This window comes from Peromyscus californicus, unplaced genomic scaffold, assembly GCF_007827085.1.
Source record: "Peromyscus californicus insignis strain IS unplaced genomic scaffold, ASM782708v3 Scaffold_14__1_contigs__length_90479793_seg_2, whole genome shotgun sequence".
NCBI classification, from domain to species: Eukaryota; Metazoa; Chordata; class Mammalia; order Rodentia; family Cricetidae; genus Peromyscus; species Peromyscus californicus.
Window position 1 is genome coordinate 7875101 of NW_026294436.1, and position 20368 is coordinate 7895468.

At 47.1% G+C, this 20368-nt stretch overlaps 2 long non-coding RNA genes across 4 annotated transcripts in view; one reads left to right on the top strand and one right to left on the bottom strand.

Moving 5' to 3' along the window:
* The first annotated feature begins 754 nt into the window (after positions 1-754).
* The window catches only part of LOC128109606 (uncharacterized), a 77440-nt gene continuing 57826 nt past the window's right edge, over positions 755-20368 (top strand). For both annotated transcript variants that reach the window (XR_008217852.1, XR_008217854.1), the window contains exon 1: positions 755-852. This is a non-coding gene — a long non-coding RNA (uncharacterized LOC128109606). The remainder of the gene's footprint in view (positions 853-20368) is intronic.
* LOC128109607 (uncharacterized) lies at positions 1142-15467 on the bottom strand. Of its 2 annotated transcripts, none has more exons than XR_008217855.1 (3): positions 15225-15467; positions 10482-10642; positions 1142-1394 (listed from the first exon to the last, which is right to left on the bottom strand). It is a non-coding gene; the product is annotated as an uncharacterized LOC128109607 (long non-coding RNA). The 2 variants fall into 2 exon arrangements; XR_008217856.1 differs by lacking the exon at positions 15225-15467 and adding an exon at positions 10738-11199.

The window sequence follows — 20368 nt, forward strand, 5'->3', positions numbered from 1 at the left end:
TCCTCCGGGTTGGGAGTGACACTCAGCGGGACGGCTCTAGTCTCCAGCCTGTCGGCTTCTTCCAGGCCGCTCTTCTTTGTAGGTTTTGGGTTGCCTTTGCCTAGTTTCTCTCTGAGGTTTCTTTCTGTAAGTTTGGGTCCCGTCCCTTCCTAATCCCCTCACTCCAAGGTCTCTGCTTTTGCGTCGTCGGAGGTCTCCCTCCTGCCTGCAGACAGCTTCTTCCAGCTTCCTCCGGCGGCTGGGACTAGGCCTCCGCTACCTGAAGCACGCCAGAGTTCCTTCGGTCACCAGCCCTCCCTCTCCAAGGGTCACTCGACCCAGCTCCTGAGTGTGCTCAGCTGTCTGAGTCTCGAAGATGCTCCTCTGGAGGTCCACTTCTGCGGCACTCTCCCTCCCACTCCCCATGTTAACGTGCGGGGACACGGCTCTGACCTTCAGTGCGGTCAGGCTGACCTGCTATGCTTCCCAGCCACCCTCAGCCCTCAGTTGACCCGGGTGGTGGTGGTTTCCAAGTGGGAGCCCCTGGGGCCCTGCCTGAGTGTAGTGAGAATCACCTTAGCGATCCCGCGGCTGCACAAACCGGGCCTGGGAACCGCGGCCAGGCCTGGAGTCAAAAGAGGTAGGGGGAGGGGTGGCCTTCAAGACTCAGGAAACTAGACTTTATTGGTGTTGCTGCAACACGTCCTGGCTGGACGACTCGCCACACTCTCCCCAACAATCCCCGACAGCCAGACCCCTGGCGGGCTCGGTCTCCTGGTCTCAGCCTCTGCCCGACCTCTGCTGGGCCCGCTTCAGGAGAGTGCTTGCTCGCTGCGTGGCTGGGGGAAGGGCTGTCGATCCACTTCAGACTAGGTGAGCGCTTCGGAAATCTTTCCTGTTCTTTTTTTTTTTTTTTTTTTGGCGGGGGTGGGGGGAGTGAAAGAGGTAGACCACCCTTGCCACACTTACCTCCTTTCGTCCCAGTAAAACTTTGCTAGGCAGAGACCTTCACATCTGTCTCGTGTTTCACTGGAAGTGTCTGTCTAGTTCTCTGGCGGGTACACCGGCTCCCGTATACAGGAGAAGTTTCCCCGCAGGTTCTGGGCTTACCTAGATTTTTTTTTTTTTTTTTTTTTTTTTTTTTTTTTTTTTTACGAACGGACTCAATTTGTCCCTGCAGTTGCCCATTCCCACCTAGGTCCTACAGAGAAGGGCACTGCCTTTACTGTGGGTTTCAGAGCCTGGCTGGATGCGTCTTTCCATGCTTTGCTTCCCTCTGATGGACTGAACTCTGCTCTTCACTCCTGGGGTCTTCCCAGCTGGCAGAGGCTACGAAATCTAGGAGGAAGATGGACGCAAGGGGGTGGCTAATCCCCCACCCCCTTCAGGCCTCTGAATTTCTTCAGGGATGACAGCTGCAAAGTAAAAAAGTTGAGTGTTTGTTCTTCCGGAGACTAGCCTGGAAGTGAGAGATCCCAAATATCTAGAAAATGCTGAGGAAACGGAGAATAGAAAGCTATCCGCTCCCGTGAGCCAAGTTCAACCCCAAACGGCAAACGTTGCCTGAGCTTCTTGGACGGAACTTCCGAATGGGGGATAGAACTCCCCCACAGCCACAGTGACAGCTCAGCACCCACCCACCCCCAAGAACCATCACCTCGCAGGAAAAAGTAGCCAGCCACAGGGTGGTTTGGGCCAGACGAGGCACTCCTTGGCAACTGGGTTCCTTGCCCTTTGCCTTAGGAAGGGAAAAGTTGCTGCTGTCCCCAACATCAGGTGGGCAAACCCTGGGCCTCTAGAGACGGTTCACTTCCATTCCTCCTGGGCTGGAGGCCTGAGAGCTTGACTGCTTTACTTTCCCAGGGCAAGCCGCAAGAGTCTTTGGATGTGGTCCACCCATCTGGGAAACTCAAGGCATGCCTGGCCACCTTCTGAGCTTCCCCAGGAAGGAGTAGGGACTCCCTTTTCCCTAGAGACCCTCTAGGGCCAGAGTGTCAATGATCATTACTTTAAATTAAAAGTCTCTCATTCCTTTCCCTCTAAGCTTCAACTTCGTTTCAGAGAATGAAGCGTGAAAGCTTTGATAGAGATTACCAATGCTTCATTTATTCCCGCAAATGGCAAACATGGCCCAGGAAAACGGAGCACCCTCGTACAAGCCCCTTGTCTTGGATCCTCAGCCATCTCAGCCTTCACAAGCTCACTTGGCTGTGAGATGCCCTGGGCAGGGAGAGCCTTGCAAAGTGGGCTTCCCCCTGGAAGGGAATCACGCAGTCCAGGGCTGAGACTGCATGCTGTAGTCACAGTGTAACTGCTGAGACCAGCGTGAGAGATGAAGGATCTGACACCAGGGAAGTGAGGAGGAGTGGGTCAGGGTGGTAGCTGGTCCTAAGAGTCACCAACTGCTCCGAGGCGAGTGTGACCACTAAGTGAGTCTCACTCCAAACCCACCTTACCATTCCCTATTTGTGGAGGAATCCAGGGAAGCCTCCTACATAATATATGGAGAGATAGAGACGGCAAGAAGACCCCAGGTCCACCTTCTGACCCATTAACATCCTATTCAGACCCCACACCAACCTCTGGGACCTTATGCTTGCTTGCTCACAAGGTTGAAACCACAGGGAGGCTTTCCTTTTCCTCCGTGGCCAACTTTTACATCTTTCCGAGTTCACACAGACCACCCTTCATGTCTGGGACCTCCCCCACCCCTGAAAAAGCTTTTTTATTTTGGCTATGGAACCTTCCAACCTTTGCTGTACAAAGCTCACCTGTGACCTGGACAGCAAAGCTTGCTAGGACCGTTTCTCAAAGAGGCAGTGATGGAGTTTTATTCTTTTGAGACACAGCAGGGAGGTTTGAAGCAGAAAAAGTTGGAGCCCCAGTGGGAGTTCAACCTTAAATTCCTTTGTGACACTGTGTTATTAACTCCAAGGCAATGACGTCTCCACATTCCAGTCACCTGGAAGCCCTTGTAATACAAAGATACCTTTGGGGGAAGGTGGCCAGGAATGACAAGCAGCCGTCCTTCCGGTCACTTTAGCCAGCTGGCAGGTTGTAAGGAAGTCAGAAGTGCTGCTTTGGTGTGAGGGGTTTGCTTGTCTCAATAAGATGTATTGCGGAAGTGAGTGTGAAAGTCAACATGGACCAAGGTGACATTGACCTATCTCCCCTAATTGTGCAGTTAGTGATTTGTCTACAGCTTTCAAGAAAATTTGACCTATTATAGTTTACAGTTTCGCTATAAAGGTCCTGAGTGGCCAAGCAGGATAATCTAAAATATTTTTGCAAATGAGGATCTAAGTGCCATCTTCAGAGTCCAAGTTTTGTCGTTGTTGTTGTTGTTTTTTCAAAGCCAGGTGTGATGACACATGCTTGTAATATCAGTGTTAGGGAGGTCCAGACAGGCAGAGCCTTTGGTTAGTCAGCTTAGACTACCTGATAGATCCTAGGCAAGTGAGAGACCCTGCCTCAAAGTAACAAGATGGACAGTGTCTGATGAACAATAGCTGAGGTTGTCTTCAGGCCTCCACAAACACAGGCACACATATGCATCTGTGTCTACACACACACACACACACACACACACACACACACACACACACACACACAGAGAGAGAGAGAGAGAGAGAGAGAGAGAGAGAGAGAGAATCTTTGAGAGCAAGAAGACCTCTACAGAGTCCAGAGAGGTCTCACCATAAGGGAAAGCCTGGTTGATGAATGAGGGGGTGTCACATGAAATGCATGGGAATACCCAGCACTGTATTGGGAGAGGAAGAATCAAGGTAGAAGTAGAGTTGGCGATCTTGTGAACTTCCTGAACTCTTGCTTGTTTTCATTAATTTCTCACTAATTTCAGTGCGAAAGCAGGAAAAGACAGTTGCCACCAAGCTTGACCACTTGAGTTTGATCCCAGGACCCACATGGTAGGAGAGACCAGATTCTCCAGGCCTGTCCTCTGACTTCTAGAAGTGTCCGTCATGGCATACTCATGGTCATATGCATATGCACACACAAAAATAAATGAATAAAAATGTAATAAAATTAAAATAATACTTCCTGCTGTTTTGGATTGATGGCCTGCAAAATTAAATGAGTTGAGGGGTTCAGAAGGTAGTCGATACTTCTTTCAAACCTAGAGAGTACCCCTGTGTCCAATGCTAGAGGTGCTGGACTGTGAGTTGAAAACAAATCACTTAGAGAACAAGGTTCAGACCCTAATGGTGACAAACACCCTTATGAGAACACCCCCTGTTCCCTCTCCACGTCCTTAGTCACTCAACATGATCTAAATAGAGTGCTTCTGAGTGGCAAGTTCGGCATTTGCTTGCCCACCATGGGTATGAAGTATCTCAGATGGTTTCATAAGCCTAATGCATTTGTGCAGTCCCTGTCTGGGTGTTTGGACTCCTGCACACAATAGTCCTAGAGTCTGCCTCCTAACTTCCATGAGGTCAGGGACTGCTCCCCAGGGGACCTTTGTGGGTTCCAGCTAATTGAATTTGAGATCTGTTAAACTGAAAAAGAAAGTGGGATTTTGGCACATCTACCTTAGGATATCAAAAGTTTCAAGGGCCAGGTTGCAGCTCAGTTAGAGTGCTTGCCTAGTGTGCACAAAGCCCTGGGTTCAATCCCTCGCACCTTATGAACAGGATGTGTTGGTGCACACTTGTAATCCCAGTCCTTGCTGGGGAGGGGAAGGAATGCTAGAAGTTCAAAGTCATCCTCAGCTACAGAGTAAGTTTGAAGCCAGCCTGAGCTACCTGAGATCTGGTCTCAAACAAATTAACTAGCTAGCTAACTAGCTAACTAGCTAACTAGCTAACTAGCTAACTAACTAACTAACTAACTAACTAACTAACTAACTAACTAACTGCTTTGGGAGTGAAACTTTTCTTCCCAGTTTCCTCAGTACACAAACTGCTGGCCAATGAGGAGAGCTGTGGATTCCCGGAACTTAAGGTGGCTTTTGCTTGCCCTTAACGGCTTCTTCTTCCTGTATTTTCCTTGGCAGTTCTCAGGTGATTCTGACATGTGTGCCTGTCTTTCGGATGTGTGTATTTTCTGGGGAAGTGTGGTGATAGGGAACATGCATTTCAGACATGTGACTTTTGGAGTGGGGAACTCAGGGATGGTTTATAGAGTGCCGTGTTTGTTCTGGTATCTTATAGAATTGATACAAACCCAGAGGGGCAATAGTGAACTTACTCCGGTCCTGCATTTGTCTTGGGATGTGGTTTTGTTGTTCAGTTACTATTAAGGAAAATATCATTTTAAAAAATCATAAGCATGCTGGGCATAGTGGCACACACCTTTAATCCCAGTACCCAAGAGGCAGAGGAGGGCACATCTCTGAGTCCAAGACCAGCCTGGTTTACAGAGTGAGTTCCAGGAGAGCCAGAGCTACCTAGTGAGACCCTGTCTTGAAAAAAACCAAACCAAAGCAAAGCAAGAATAAAAGCACAAGCATTACATTTCTATATGAGCACAACTTGGGCAGAAATTTGAAATAACATTCTACCGGGCCATTTTTCTGTTTAATTACTTGTAGTGAATTCACCGTTGTAGTTTATAAAATTTATGTTCTTGAAATTCTCAGCCTCTTCCTAGGATTTTTTTTATGCAGTCTATATGCATTGACAGGTTTCAGTGAAAATGACACAGGGAAATGGAAGGCACACAAGCTGCCATGGGGCTGTTGAGACGGCCCTCCCCCATTCTTCCTAGAGCAGACTGTAGACACGAACAAGCTGGTGGCCAGTGCATACAGTGGACCCTGTACCAACAAAGTCCAAGAGTCCGGTAGTCCGTAGGTAAGAGATGGGACTCCCTTCTAAGTACTTTTTATTTTGTTCTTCTGATTCCGTAGCTGGAATCCATACCTGTTTTATGCTAGGCAAATGCTCCACTACTGAACTACGTTCTCCACTCTGTAATTTTCTTTTAAAATAAAGTGGGAGCTGGGGAGATAGAGCAGTCAATAAAGTGCTTGCCTTGCAAGCACAAAGACCTGGATTCAATCCCCAGAACCCACATAAAAGGAAGAAAGAAAAGAAGAAAGAAAAAAAAAAAGAAAGAGCCCAGTCTGGTGGTTTTTTTCTTGTTTCATAATCCCAGTGCTGGGGAAGTAGAGGTGGGTGGAGTCCTGAGGATCTCGCCCACCAGCCTAGCCTGCTGGGCTAGCTCCAGGAAAGTAGGAGACCCTGTCTCAAGAAACAAGGTGGGTGGCAGCTGAGAAACAATACTTGAGATGTCCTCTGCTTGCCACAGAGTGGCAGCTCCTATACCCGTATGCCCATACACACTGGAACTTGGGTGAGTTTGTCCTCAGTGAACACTCTGAATACACCCCATGGGTACAGACTCCCTAAAGAACTGAGCTGCCTTTGAGCTGCAAAATGACTGTCTTGCCAGTGTTCAATCCAAGTCCATGGTGTGTGTGTGTGTGTGTGTGTGTGTGTGTGTGTGTGTGTGTGTCCGTCTGTCCATCCAGAGGTAGCAGTACTTAAGCAGAGACTGGAAATGAATTAGTTCAACTTCAAGGGTAGTTCCTTTCTTCTTATTTTTTATAGTCAAGTCTTTACCAAAGAGACCTGGCTTTTCATACTTAGGAACCTGAGACCACGAACTGTAAGCCTCTTTTGGAGGTCAAGAACTTCACACACATGAAGTCTAGACACCCCAACCATTGAACTGAGCAAGCCCCAGGACCAGCTAGATTTATGATAAACAACAACAGCAAAACAATTCCTGGATTACTTGACTCAGTGTCTTTGGCACCAGGACCAACAAGAGTTACTGTAATCCTCCCCACAATTTCTGAACTGTTTCACGGTTTTGTCACTGACATCCAGAGAGACAGTGAGTTCACTGTTCCTGGGGAGATTGTTGAGTTGGCAATGTGCTTGCCATGTATGTATGAGGACCTGAGTTTGGTCCACAGTACCCACACACAAAAAGCCTGAGATGCCTGTAATCCCAGTGCTGGGGAAGCAGAGACACGAGAGTCCCTGGGACTCTATGACCAACCAGTCCAGCCAGATTGGAAACTCCAGGTTCAGCACCAGGTTCTGTCTTAGAAATAAGTGGGGCAGGATTAAGGAAGACACTTGATGTTGACATTGCGCCTACACATGTACATGTACACACATACAAACACACGTGTACACACAACACACGTGCACACACACATGCACACACACTCATGCATACACACAAATACACATGCAAACACAACACACACAAACACATGTGCACATATACCAACACACATGAAGACATAACACACACAAACACACATGCACACACACTCATGCACACACACAAATACACCTGCACATACACCAAGAAAACAAAAGTTTATGCCACCACCAGACCATCTAAGCTCTGTCTATCATCTATCTATCTATCTATCTATCTATCTATCTATCTATCTATCTATCTATCTATCTATCTATCTGTTATTTATTCCTCTAGGGAGTCATGGGAGGCAAAAATAAAGAGTTTCTGGGAATCTTTATCTGGAGACCTAAGGCTGATCTTTTTTTAAAGCCGGAGTTTGCTGTTTAATAAATAAAACTTCCACATGTCAGACTGGGAGACGTGACGTTCACCTGAGTGGATAAAACATTCATGAGAGTAGCATGGGAGGATGCTTGGGGTGCAGCTCCATTCTGTTCCTAGATGGGATTGTAAGGAGGCAGGTGTCTCAGCTCAGATGTCAGGATTTCCAACCAGGCCTGGCCTTGGGAGAAGAGGTCCAAACTCCCAGGCTTGGGGACAGGGGTCCTCACCTTCCAGTTCTTCAAGAACCTGTTGGGTTGGCAGGAAATGAACCCAGACGATTTTATGAGGAAAGGAGGAGAGAGGTGACTTGAGCTTCTGGTGCTCAGTTCTGTTTTCATTTCCCTCCTTTCTGCCCTCACATCTGAGGGGAAAGAATTATGCTCCTGGACAACTGTCAGTCCAACCAGCAAAGTATGGCTGGCCTCTAAAAAAGAGAGCTGCCGGTCTCTCTTTGTCCTAGGTTGGGAAGGCCTCCTGGTCAATAAATACATATTAATCATGCGCGAGAGAATTGATATGCAAATGAAGGGCACCATTGACAAGCCCCGGATGGCAGAGGGAGAGGCCCCCCCCCAACAGCTGTGGTCCTGCCTGGAGAAGCCAGGGCTATGCCTGGCCATTTGTTGGGTGTTTTCTAAGGGCCAAAACCTCCTTTCCCAATAAGTCGGTGAAAGAGGGAGCTGGCCCTGGAGGTGACTTCAGGATCTTTTGCTTACACGTTTCTTAGCTCTGCCAGCTCTACAGATTCTTTTTTTTCAAAAATTAATTTAAGTCTGGCAGTGGCAGGCCACCCTTTTGGATCGCTGTGTCTCGGCCCAACTGGAAGTCTCCAAAGGTACTTTGTTCTTGTGATCAAAGAAAAGTTGAGCCAACCAGAAAAAGAGTTAAAAGCTTAGGTGCATTTTTTTAGAGGAACGCTTGATAGTGCAGGAATAATTATTACCTGCCATTGTGAATTACTGCTTATAAAACAGCATGCTGTGTATTGTTGTGGCTTTCTATCTGGAACAGGTACCTCCAAATAACCTTGGTAGAGGCAGGACTACGCTTCAACTCAGTGTTCGGAATGCCTGACACCTGTGGGCACAAATACTTCATATTTTAACCTACGGTGGTAAAATACGACTTTGTTAGGGAATAGTCTGATGTTATAAAAACAAAACAGATGCGTTATGATTTGTACCCAGCAAATCATTGCAGTGAATACAGTCACTTTATCTATCAAAATCATTTGGACATAAACTGTTAACACTGGTGATAGACCAAGATGCTGTGTATGTTGAAATAGAAATGAAGAGTATTATTTGTGCCCACAGATGACCTAGCTTCAGTGTTTTGCTTAGGGGTATGGATGGAGTTTCTAAGAGGTGGGCAACTGGATTTTCTATGCTTTAGGTCCTGAGTTCTGTCTCTGAGTTCCTATCTGGGAGACATGCATTGTAACTTTAGAACCGGACCCTGTTGGCTTTGGTGATACACCTTGGACCACGAGTGTCAAAATGGACCCCGGTTTGGTAAAGACCCAGGCTGTCTGGTGTTCTGGCAAGTCAGGTCCTAGAAAAAGCTTTTGGGGATGTGCAAGCTGGGCCTGGTGGCTGTCTTCCTTTGTGGCCTCTGTCTGATCTGACCTAATGCTCTCCAGTTCAATATAGGACATTACCACACAACCTGAAGGGAACAAATAGGAATATAAATATAAGAGAAATGTCTTCTTCTGCAAGAAACAGTAACGGGGATAGTTGTGAATTAACTGTCTATGATCACGTGTAGACTCAGCCTTTTATGTATTTTGGGTTATATTAATCCTGATCAGGATACTGCCTTGCCAAAACACTCGTGTTTTCATTCTAAATCCACCGTGATGTTCTTTGATAGAGGTGTGTTGATCTCAAAACCCCACAGCCTGTTCAAAACTCAAACACAGACTCTCCTAAATTCCTTCCACCAACGTATGATGCTTAAAGCATTCTGCTAACATTCACCTAGCTTCTAGATGGATTGAGGATTACCTGGAATTGGAATGCAGCAAACCTGTTGTCTGTTGAATTTCTCGGTGTGCGTGTTTGTGTGTGCACACAGGGAAAGGGGCTGCTACCAGAGATAAATTATTTAACATGATTTTCCTGTATTGTGGAGAGGGAGGCTGAGCCTCATTTTTCGGATTATGATTTGTGTTATGAAATGCTTATCAAATGTTTTCCAAAGATTAGTTTAATTTTAATTAAATAACCCTTTCTCAAGAGGAGACTCCCAACTATTCCTGTACCCAGAGGCTAACGTACTTGTTGTTTTTAATTATTTTGTGCTGTTACCCAAACTGCTTTGGGTACTCCTGCCCAATTAAATGAAAGGCCCAGGTTCCTTATGCACAATATGTTTAATATTTAATTTTAATTAAATTAATTAAATTGTTTATTTAATTTTATGTGCATTATTGTGCGTTGAATAATGTAAAATTCATGGGGTGGAGAGGTAAATCGGAGAGCTTCCAAACAGGCTCGTTACAAGGTTTCTAGGAAACTTCGTTCTCGTTTCCAGGGGAGCTGTCCTAACACTGGGCAATGTGAACCGTGAACTTCTTTCTCTTCGGCGTCCTTCTGCAGTAGCTTCTGGGGTTTGTAGGTCTCCCTCACCCGGTGCGGCTGGCCTTGCAGTCTGCAGATGTTTGCAGCTGCTTGGCAGAGGCAAGAGTGTGTGTGCATGCTGCTGTCACCGTGGAGACATTGTCTACTCTGCTAAGGACACAGCCACCAGCACAGACACTCCCAAGAAGGTCACTTTTTTTTTTTTTTTAAACACAGACAGGCCTTGGTAAAACTCCCAATAACATCTTGCCCTGTAGAAACAGCCCAAGCCAGCAAGGTTTCAGAAACCCATCCAAGGCTGAGCATAAACTCCAGCAGGTGTGTGTGTTGGGGGGTGGGGGTGGGTCTTACCTTTGGCCTGGATCTCCTTTCACAAAAGTGGTCCTTGGCCTGGTTCACTCTCCAATTTTCATCCTAGTTTGCCTCTGTAGGACACAGAGCACCCAGGAATGCTTTCCTGGGCAGTGATCAGCTTACTGTCTCTCAACGGAGGGGCTTAACTCCCAGGGAACCTGTTTTCACAGAAGTGGGAGGTTAGATAGATGCAAACAATAAAATAACAAAAATAGAGACCCTCCTCTAATAATACTCCTTTGCCAAAGCTCACATCTGAGTTTGTGAAACACGAGCCTGGAGTCAGAAGTTCTGAAGTGCCTGAGCTGAAGAAGCCACTGAAGCCTCTTTCCTGTTTACTGACTAGCCCTAGCGATGGCTCAGAACAGGCACTCTCAGCATGACCTGGCTTTGGGGGCGTCTGAACCGAATTTCTACACTTGACCTGCTGGCGCAGAGTGGAGCGTTCACTGAATTCCTTTTCATCTCGAGGGTTTGCTCATCTGGACCACGGCTGACTACTTACACCTCTCCTCACTTCTACAGATTTTGACAGAGTAGATCGCATCTTTCTGGTGCCTCTTGCTTATTGAGACGTGTTAACTGCATTTAAGGAACCTTGATTAACTCAGCCACGGGCAAAACACACAGAGAGGGAGAAAAGAGAGAGGGGGAAAACTGGGGAAGAAGGACAGGAGAAGGGAAAGGAGAGAGAGAGACAGCGTTCTTAGGCTTGTCCTGGTCCTTCCCAGAGTCCTTTCACAGACCGGAGCTGCTAACATGTAAACTGCTTTCTCTTTACTCCTGTTTGTTTTTTCCCCCTAAGGCTGGTTTTGTTTCAGTAGATTAAATATTATCATAAAAGTAGCTGGTGATGCAGTAAATTAAAAATCAAGTTGTGGAATATTTTGCAAAAGCTTTTTTTTTTTTTTTTTAACTTCTATGGCCCTTAACCAGTCACGGCAAACATTAGTTTAAATGGATTTTCCCAGACAGGACTTTCTGCTTCAAACAAGGGTTTGGAAAATTCAAAGCAGCCCAGTTAGATGGAATAGACCTAGTGAAAAAGCAACTCGGAATTTGATTAGAGGGTAATGATTACTAGTGGTGCTTCCAACAACAACAACAACAACAACAGTAACCAAACAGAACCCAAACCCCTTGCTTTCTGTTTATTTGGCACATCTGTAAGCTTATGGGCATGTTTAGTTTTTAGTGTAAATTGTAAGGCTGGAGAGCTGGAGGAAATGTACGTGAGGACAGATGGAGTAGAATCCAGGGCAAGGCTGTGCCACCACATTTAACATCAAATTATGAATTAAACAAGAAGAATGAATAACAAATGAGGATTCACTTAAGCCTAGCTTTGTGCAGCAGGACAATGAAAATTTATTCGAATGCTATTCCTTGATGAGGCTACAGAGTTTTCCCCGGCAGAAGGTACCCATTAATACTGTGAGGACAATTATTGGAAGTTCATTTTCTGGGCACATCTTAGAAACCTTTTGACGACAACAGAAATGTCTGTGCAGATTTAGATTTTTCTAAACCCTCCCCTAGTCTACTCAATGACTGCCCTGGAACTCCTCGTTGTTGAGGTGATTTGTTGAGCGTGTTTTGGTAGGGGTTATCAAACAGGTTAAAATCGAGTTTTGGGGGAAGGTTTTGTTTTGTTTTGTGACTGTGTGGGGGAAATTATTGAACACTTGACTGTTTAGGACTTCTGCAACACGTCAAGGAATGGCAGGCTCCTTGCAGTCCAGCTGTTTGCTGAAAAAGACCTCACTTTGCACAGCCAAGTGCTTTTTCACAAGTACAGCTCCTCCCCCCCCCCCCCCCCCCCCCCCCAGTCACAACCTGGAAATGAGGCATTCTGGCCTGGCTAATGCCTTCCCCACATGCTGAAACACTGGCGAAGAAAGGGAAGGTGTCTGGGATATGAACTAATGGAACAGACAAGTTTGGATATACTAGGAGCCATTTCCAGTGTTGCTGGGTGTGAGGAAACTTTTCAAGCCACAAATATAACTTACGGTATATCATCACTCTATGTGTATTGAGACAAAACAAAGAAACATAATAAAACAGACAGCAATATACAGCCTGCTTATGCCTAAGGTATTTGGGGAGACTGAACAAGACGCTGTCCAACATGATGGATGGTTCATGTAGGTAGACGCTGTATCAGAGTGATGCTCCTTATTACAATTATTATTATTTATAGATAGAATTTTTGGGGAGGGGAACAGATGGCGCATGTGTGGTGGGGGATCAGAGAAGAGCTATCGAGAATCAATTCTTTCCTTCTACACATGGATCTGGGGGTAGAGTTCAGGTTGTCATGCTCAGTGGCAAGTACCTTTACCCACTGAGCCATCTTGCTGGCCCTTATCATCGCTATTTTTAGTAATAATAAAATTTTTATTTTCAAAGGGTTTTAGATTTTTGAGAAGTTAAAAAGGTAGCTGTCTTATTTTTTACTGTCCCCGTGCAAAGGTTTGCGACCTCCTCGGTTCTTGCCTCCGGCTCCAGACAAGAGGAGTCTTTTCCAGGAGATGTGGGTTTGATCGAGCTTCTGGAACATTCTTACCTCACAAAATCTCATAGAAAGTAAAAAAAAAAGTGCCGGGGGAACCAGCTCAGTCAAAAGAATGCTCGTCCAGCATGCCCAAAGTCCTGGATTTCACCCCTGTTCTATCGTAAACTTCGTGAGATGGAAGCAGGAGGATCAGAAGTTCAAGGCTATCCTCGGCTACTTAGGGATTTCAAGGACATCCTGAGGACAAATGAGATCGTGTCTCACAAAGACGGAAGGAGAGAGAGAGAAAGAGAGAAAGAGAGAGAGAGAGAGAGAGAGAGAGAGAGAGAGAGAGAGAGAGAGAGAGAGGAGAGAAAGCATGAAATGAAATAAAATAGTAGTTAAATATGTTCAACTAGTACGTTGTAAAATTAAAAAAAAGAAAAAGCCCAGTTTGGGCTTTGCATTTTTTTAAAGTTTAGGCAGCTGCTTTCTCGCCTCTTTCTTGCTCCTGGCCTGTTTGCTTTTCTACAAAATGAGCGTTAACTATAAAATGAGTGCCACCGTGCTCTGTGTGCTCGTGACACCTTTGAGATTTTGATAAAAACTGGGGCAAAATCCGGAGCCTGTTTTCCTTCCCCCACCGTGGGCCCTTCCCCGCCCCGTCCTTGGAAGATTCACTCGGCTCCAAGGCCAGCCCGGTGCCCTCCGTAGTTATTCCGTTCTGTGCCCTTGAGCGGTAGGCAGCTAATTTCCTGCGTTTGGTTTCATTTCAAAATGGGCTTCGTTTTGAGGAGTTGGGGGCTAGGGAGGTAGAGGGGAAGGAGGAAAACCGTCTTGGAAATACATCACCCTAAGCAAAACCGTTTGGCAGAGGTCTTCAAGGATGGCCGACCCCCTCCTCAGGCTGCCTCTGCCCTACCTGCCCAGGCCCAACATGCTAATTACATTCAGGCCAAAGGCGGCAGGCAGCACGGGCCTGGCTGCGGTCCAGAGGATATTTTTTTATTTTATTTACAGATGAGCTGTTCCCCCTGAAATCTCGATTGTTCTGGAAGCTGGGACCGAAGGCAAGCCAGCCTCCATTTTCAGCAGCTCCGGCTCAGAGCTGGAGCAGGGCTTGCCTTCATTAGCTGTATCACAAGCCGGCAGGCCTGGAGAAGGGGCAGCCCAGTGTCCTGAAGCCTGCTTCCAGACTTTTCCATCAGAGGGGATGCCGTCCACCTTCGCAGAGCCCTGACAGAGTCCACTACAGACTCCCATGTCCCCTGGTGCTCCCCAGGTGGGCCTCAGAAGTTCACACCTGGGGTTGTATCCAACCCATCCCTTCCTCAAGCAATGGCAGCCCTTATTCCTGCCTACTGAAATTGCATGGGCTTTCTTTTAAAAATCTTTTTTTTTTTTTTTTTTTTTTGGTTTTTTCGAGACAGAGTTTTTCCGTGTAGTTTTGGAGCCTGTCCTGGAACTTGCTCTATACACCAAGCCTGGCCTCGAACTCACAGAGATCCTCCTGGCTCTGCCTCCTGAGTGCTGGGATTATAGGCATGCACCGCCGCCGCCGCCGCCGTCACCACCCGGCATAAAAATCCTTTATTTTTTAACATTTACTTATTATTTATTTGTGCGTGTGAGTGCTCTTGCGCATGTGCATACCAAGGTACACAGGTAGAAGTCCGAGGAAAATTAAGAGTCGGCTCTCTCAACCACGTGTGTCCTGAGGTTCGAGCTCAGGCCATTAGGCTTGGTGGCCTGTGCCTTTACTCATGGAGCTATCCTGTTGCCCCTGAAACTATTTTAAGAGTTAGTTTACAAACAGACTGAGGCACAGTGTGTGAAGTTCTAGCCATGCAAGCTCGAGGACCTACATACAAAACCAAGGGTCTCCCACCCTCAGTGCTGGGGAGCACGGTGTCAGTGAAGAGTCACTGGCCAGCCTATCAGGCTGAATCCATGAGCTCTGCCCTCCGCTGGAGAGCCTGTCTCAGGGGAAAAAAAGTGGAGAGTCACTGAGAAAAACATCCTTGACCTCTGGCCTCCACATACACATATGTGCACACACATTAACATGAACAAATGCATATAGCACACACACACATACATGCTCTCCATAGAGTTCACACACATGCCCCCCTCCGAACACATGAAAAGGGTCTTGTTATTTTATGTTTGAACCTCACTTTTCCTCAAAACAGCATTTTCCAGCCTGTGACCATTCACCTTACTCATCATACTTGGCTCAGTACCTTTCGGCTCTTTCCCAGGCTTGCATCCCGGAACTTGCTCTGTCATCCTGGCTGTTCAGAAGGGTTCACAGGCTTCCAGGAGAGTAGTGAAGGGAGTGGTCAGGGCAGAGGGAAGAAAATAAACCTAGAACTCCCAGGGTGTCTCACTGGGAGCGGACAAAAATCATTTGGGCCTGAGAGTTCTGGGTGGAAGCTGCATTCAGGAAATATTGCCACCAGACCTGACACACGCCATCCCACCCACCCTGAGAACTAGCTCCAGTGGGCGCTGGTGAGCTGCTGAACACTTTCTGTTTGAATTTCAAGGCCTGTAGGGCAGGCTTATGGGACTCAAAAGGAGCCTCCCTTTGAAGGGTGGTAGAGATGAGGGAACCAACCAAAAAAAGCTTATAGCTTTTTATGCTTTGTACCCAAGTCTTTCCTCTTTTTTTTTTTTAACCCCCTCCCCCTCCTTGAGACAGCATTCCACGCAGCCCAGGCTGTCTGGAACTCACACAGTTGAGGATGACACTGCACTTCTGACTCTCCCTAGTGCTGAGATTACAGGCGCGCACCACCATGCCCAGTTTATTCTGTTCTGGAGGTGGAACCCAGGGCCCTGTGCAGGACTGGCAAGCTCTCTACCAACTGATCCACATCTCAAGGACAAATGGGGACTCTGGATGGAGGGAGCCAGTCAGGAGGGCAACAGAATACTCCTCAGCATTCCTGAGTGAGCATGGGTAAACCAGGAGCTCCCAGGACGATTTTGGGAAGAAAAGTGTGCTTTTTTGACCTTTGAAGATGGTGTTTAGGGGCCGGGGAGATGGTTCAGTTGTTAAAGTGCTTGCTCTAGAGGCTTGAGGACGTGAGTCTGGACCCCCACCCCACCCCAGCACCCACGTGGAAGTGAGAGTGTGGCGGTGAGTGCCTGTAAGACCAGCACTGGGAAGGAAGGGAGAGGCAGAAAGATCCCTGAGACCAGCTAGCCAGTCAGACTACGCAACTGGAGAGCTCCAGGTTCAGTGAAAAACCCATCTAAAAAAACAAGATGGAGAGCAATAGAGGAAGATATGTGAAGTCACACTTACATGCAAATGTAGGTATGCACACATGCATGAGCACATGAATGCTCGAGAAAACACACACACACACACACACACACACACACACACACACACACACACACGGGGTGGGGTCAGTTATCTTCAGAATCACATGAGAAAAACAGTTCACTAGGATTTCTCATTATATACATTGCTGGTTTTGCTGGTCAGTTTTGTTTTATTTTGAATTATGTTTTGTGGGTTCTCTTCCCTGTACAGTGCTTAATATGGCTCTGCTATAGTTAGAAGGCAGGTACTATCCCCCCATCCCCCTACTCCTGCTCCCCGCCTGTTTGAAATAGAACCCAGTGCCTTGCATGTGCAAGGCAAGCACTCTTCCACTGAGCTCCACCCCCAGGCCCTAGATTATCTTTTTGGGGAAAACAATGTTTCAGAGAAGGGCTAGGTATGGATGCTCAGTGCTCTCAAAGAAGGGAGTCTATGGAGTTGAACAGTATAGATGAAGAGAGCTATTTGTGAGGGTTGGGACAAATTTTACCTTTGCTGTGATAAAACACCCCGACACCAAAGCAATTTAGAGAGGCAAAGGTTTACTCAGCTCTCAGCTCCAGGTTACAGTCCATCTGTGGGGAAGTCAAGCCGTTAGTCACAGCACATCGGCAGTGAAGAGCAAAGAATAGACACGTCCTTGCTTCCTGCTGGTTTCTGCTTTGCCTAGCTTCCTCCAGTCCTAGACAACTTAGGATTCCCAGACTAGGGGCTGGTGACATCCCCAGTGAGTTGTGTCTCCGTTCATCAGTTAATACCCACCCTGACATGCCCATAAGGGTAACCTGATCTGAATAATCCCACAACCGAAACACTTTCCAGGTAATTCTAGATTGTAGCAAGTCAACATTTTAAACTGATCACCAAAGAAGGGTACATCTGCTGGGACAACTTCTTGCAATCCTAACCTCCAGGCCTAGGAAAACAGGCACGGATCATCACACTGGAGTCTGAAGGCTGGGGTCCAGTCCCATCTCCAGCTTTGTGACCTTGGGTTGGACTCTTGCCATCTCCAGGTGGGAGTCTACTAAAGGAAATGCCAACCAATTGGGTTGACTGGGCATTCTCTAATGTAATTGGGATCCTGGTTCTGGGGATCGAGGACTCCATGATGAGTTTTAGCGTCAGTTCTCACCTCACCAAAGACACCCTGGCCAGCCACAGGATGTTTCCTTGTCCTGGGGTGGAGATGCAACAGACTGCCCATGAGCACTTTGTGCTGCTTAGAAGATCTGGCTGTCAGTCCCGTGCATCTTTGATTAATACAAATGGGAAAATGAATTTATTATTATGCAATGAATATTTATAAGGTAAATACCATTTATCAGATACCAGGCATATTGTTGGTCTTCAGTAAATGGGAGTCATTATTAGCACTGATATTATTATAGATAGTCTGGTTGGCCAACGTTTTCCAAAACACAAGCTGGAGCAGCAGCGTTGCCTCATTGATGGAGAAATAGTGGGTGTTCACTGTCTTTCCAAGTCCTTCCAGGAAGTATGGTTTCAGGCTCCTGGGGCCAAGGCTTCCGAGGCAGGGGGAAAGGTGTGGGATACTCATGGTGACTTCTGGTTGGTCCCTCTACTGGCTTCTCTTTAGCTCATAAGCAGGCTCTAGCTACCACATGAGTTGGGCAGGATCCTGGGGCCCTGAGAGTAGAGGGACGCCTTGATGGAGGGAGGCTTGGGGTTAAAGAGCGAGGCTTGGTGGAACGGGTCTGCACACAGCTGGGGGATGCACGGAAAGGAAAGAGGGACAATTGGAGTGGTGACTTGGGACTGACAGTGCGCTGAGCTCCTGGGGATGTCAGGCTAGGAGAGGTTTAACCTTCCACTAGCCTCTCCAGATAGGCAGCAGGTGCTAAACACCCTTTTCACTTCCAGGCCTCTAGCTACAGATTCTTTTCTGCCCACAACTGCTAAGGCCTGCTTCCTTACTTTCTCTCACAGACAGCAGTCAGACCAAGGAAAAACCTAGAAGTCTGCTTGCTTGTCTCCCTCTGCCTCTGTTATGTGTGTCTTCCTTCCCTCCCCCCTCCCTCCACTCTGTGGTACAGTGTTCCTGTCTCTGTCTCTGTCTGTCTGCCTGCGTGCTTGTCTGTCTGTCTGTCTCTCTCTGGTACAGTGTTCCTCTCTCTGTCTCTGTCTGCCTGTCTGCCTGCCTGCCTGCCTGTCTGTCTCTGTCTCTGTGTCTCTCTCTCACAGTGTTCCTCTCTCTCTATGTGTGTGTCTCTGTGTGTGCATGTGTGTGTGTATGTGCACATCCATGGAGGCCTTTGATATCATTCCTCAGGAGCCATCCACCTTCTTTTTTTGTGACAAGGTCTCTCACTGAACCTGGAACTCACCAATCAGGCAACTGACTGGCCAGAGATAAAAGCAGCCACCATTGCCTGGCTTCTTTATACAGGGGCTGGGGATCAAACTCGGGAGGATGCTGGTACAGCAAGAATATAGCCAACCAAACTCCTTCCCCAGTGCCCCCTTTTCTTCAATATTTGATATTAAAAGCTATCAAAGCAATCATTAAAATTTAATTTAAAAAAGATCACCCACAGTGTTAGCCAAACCACATTGCCATTGAATTGACCCCTTTCCAACGCCTCTTCTTCTCCTGGGTCCTGTTTGCTGGCTTGAAAATGCAGATGCCATACAGTCTTGGAACTTCTGTTTACCCTGACCTTGATCCTAGAGCATCATGCTCTGCATTGTCTTCGTGTGCTCAAAAGCATGAGTGGCCACTGTCATACTCCCATATTGAGGGTGCCCTGTGGCATGACAGGTGCCCCATCATGGCTGTGTGTCCCAATTTCTTCCTCATGCTAGATCTGGTCACTGAAGGGTCTGGAGATGGGCTAGGTCTGGGGAATGCAGAGGAAGAAGAATCTAGACACATTTGAGCTGGAGGGGCCTGGGCACCGGGCAGGTGACTAGCTAAGGCCAGGGCACCTTTGAACTCTAAAAGTGTGTCTGTTAGATAGTCACCTTGTGAGGGTAGTGTCCCATCTGATTTATAGGATTTTGTTAGAAGTCTCTTGCTGATGTTGGAAAACTCTAAACCTCCTGAATCTTAAAACTGTCATCTGTGAACTGGGGTGCTCATACTTAGTTCTTGAAATTAGTATGAGATTAACTGAGATAATGTTTTAAAAGTGTCTGTACTGAATAGTCAGTAGATATTGGCTTCCTATTGTTCCTCCTCTGAATGCTTGGAGACGTTCTTAGATTTTTGAAGTTATGAGAGTATGTGCACGTGAGCTCAGGAGCCTGCAGAGGTCAGAAGAGAGTATCAGGTCCCCTGGGGCTGGAATTGCAGGGGGTTGTGAACGGTCTGAAGTCAGTGCTGGGAACTGAAGCTTAGGCTCTTTGCTGATCCATGTCTCCAGTTCAGTGATTTTTGCTGTTGTTGTTTGCTTTGCTTTGTTTTGAGATAGTGTCTCATGTAACCCAGGCTGGCCCCAAACTTTATGTAGGTGAGAATGGGCACTAACTTCTGATCCTATGAGATGCTGAGATTACAGGTATGCACCTGGTTTATGCAGTGCTGAGGATGAAAACCAGGGTCCCTGAATGCCAGGCAAGTACTCTAAAGATGACATCTCATATATGTGGATGACAGTACCTTGCCAAGTTACTCAAGTCTTGAACCAAGAGCCCCTTACCTCAGCCTCATGAGGTCTAGGATTGCAGACCTGTGCCAAGGCCAGGCTGCAGGCTAGTTTCAGGTCTCCATATAACACTAGTATGTGTATGTACCATTGTATGTATGAACCTGGCTCTCCAAATCCAGAAGAACACAGATTTGAACATATTTGTGGGCAATAGCATGACTCTCTGTCTCACTGATTGAGTTCTCACCCAAATTTCGGTCACAGAGGCTGAGGTGTTGTAGGAGATGTGGAGGAGAATGCCATGCGGCGAGCACACTAGATCTGAAAGCACAGAGAACATCTGGGAGTGTGCTGGCAGGTGCGGCTCTACACGGCTGACTTAATGGTTCAATCAGCTTCAGAGACATGCATCCCAAACCATTCAGAGCCAGGAAGAAAG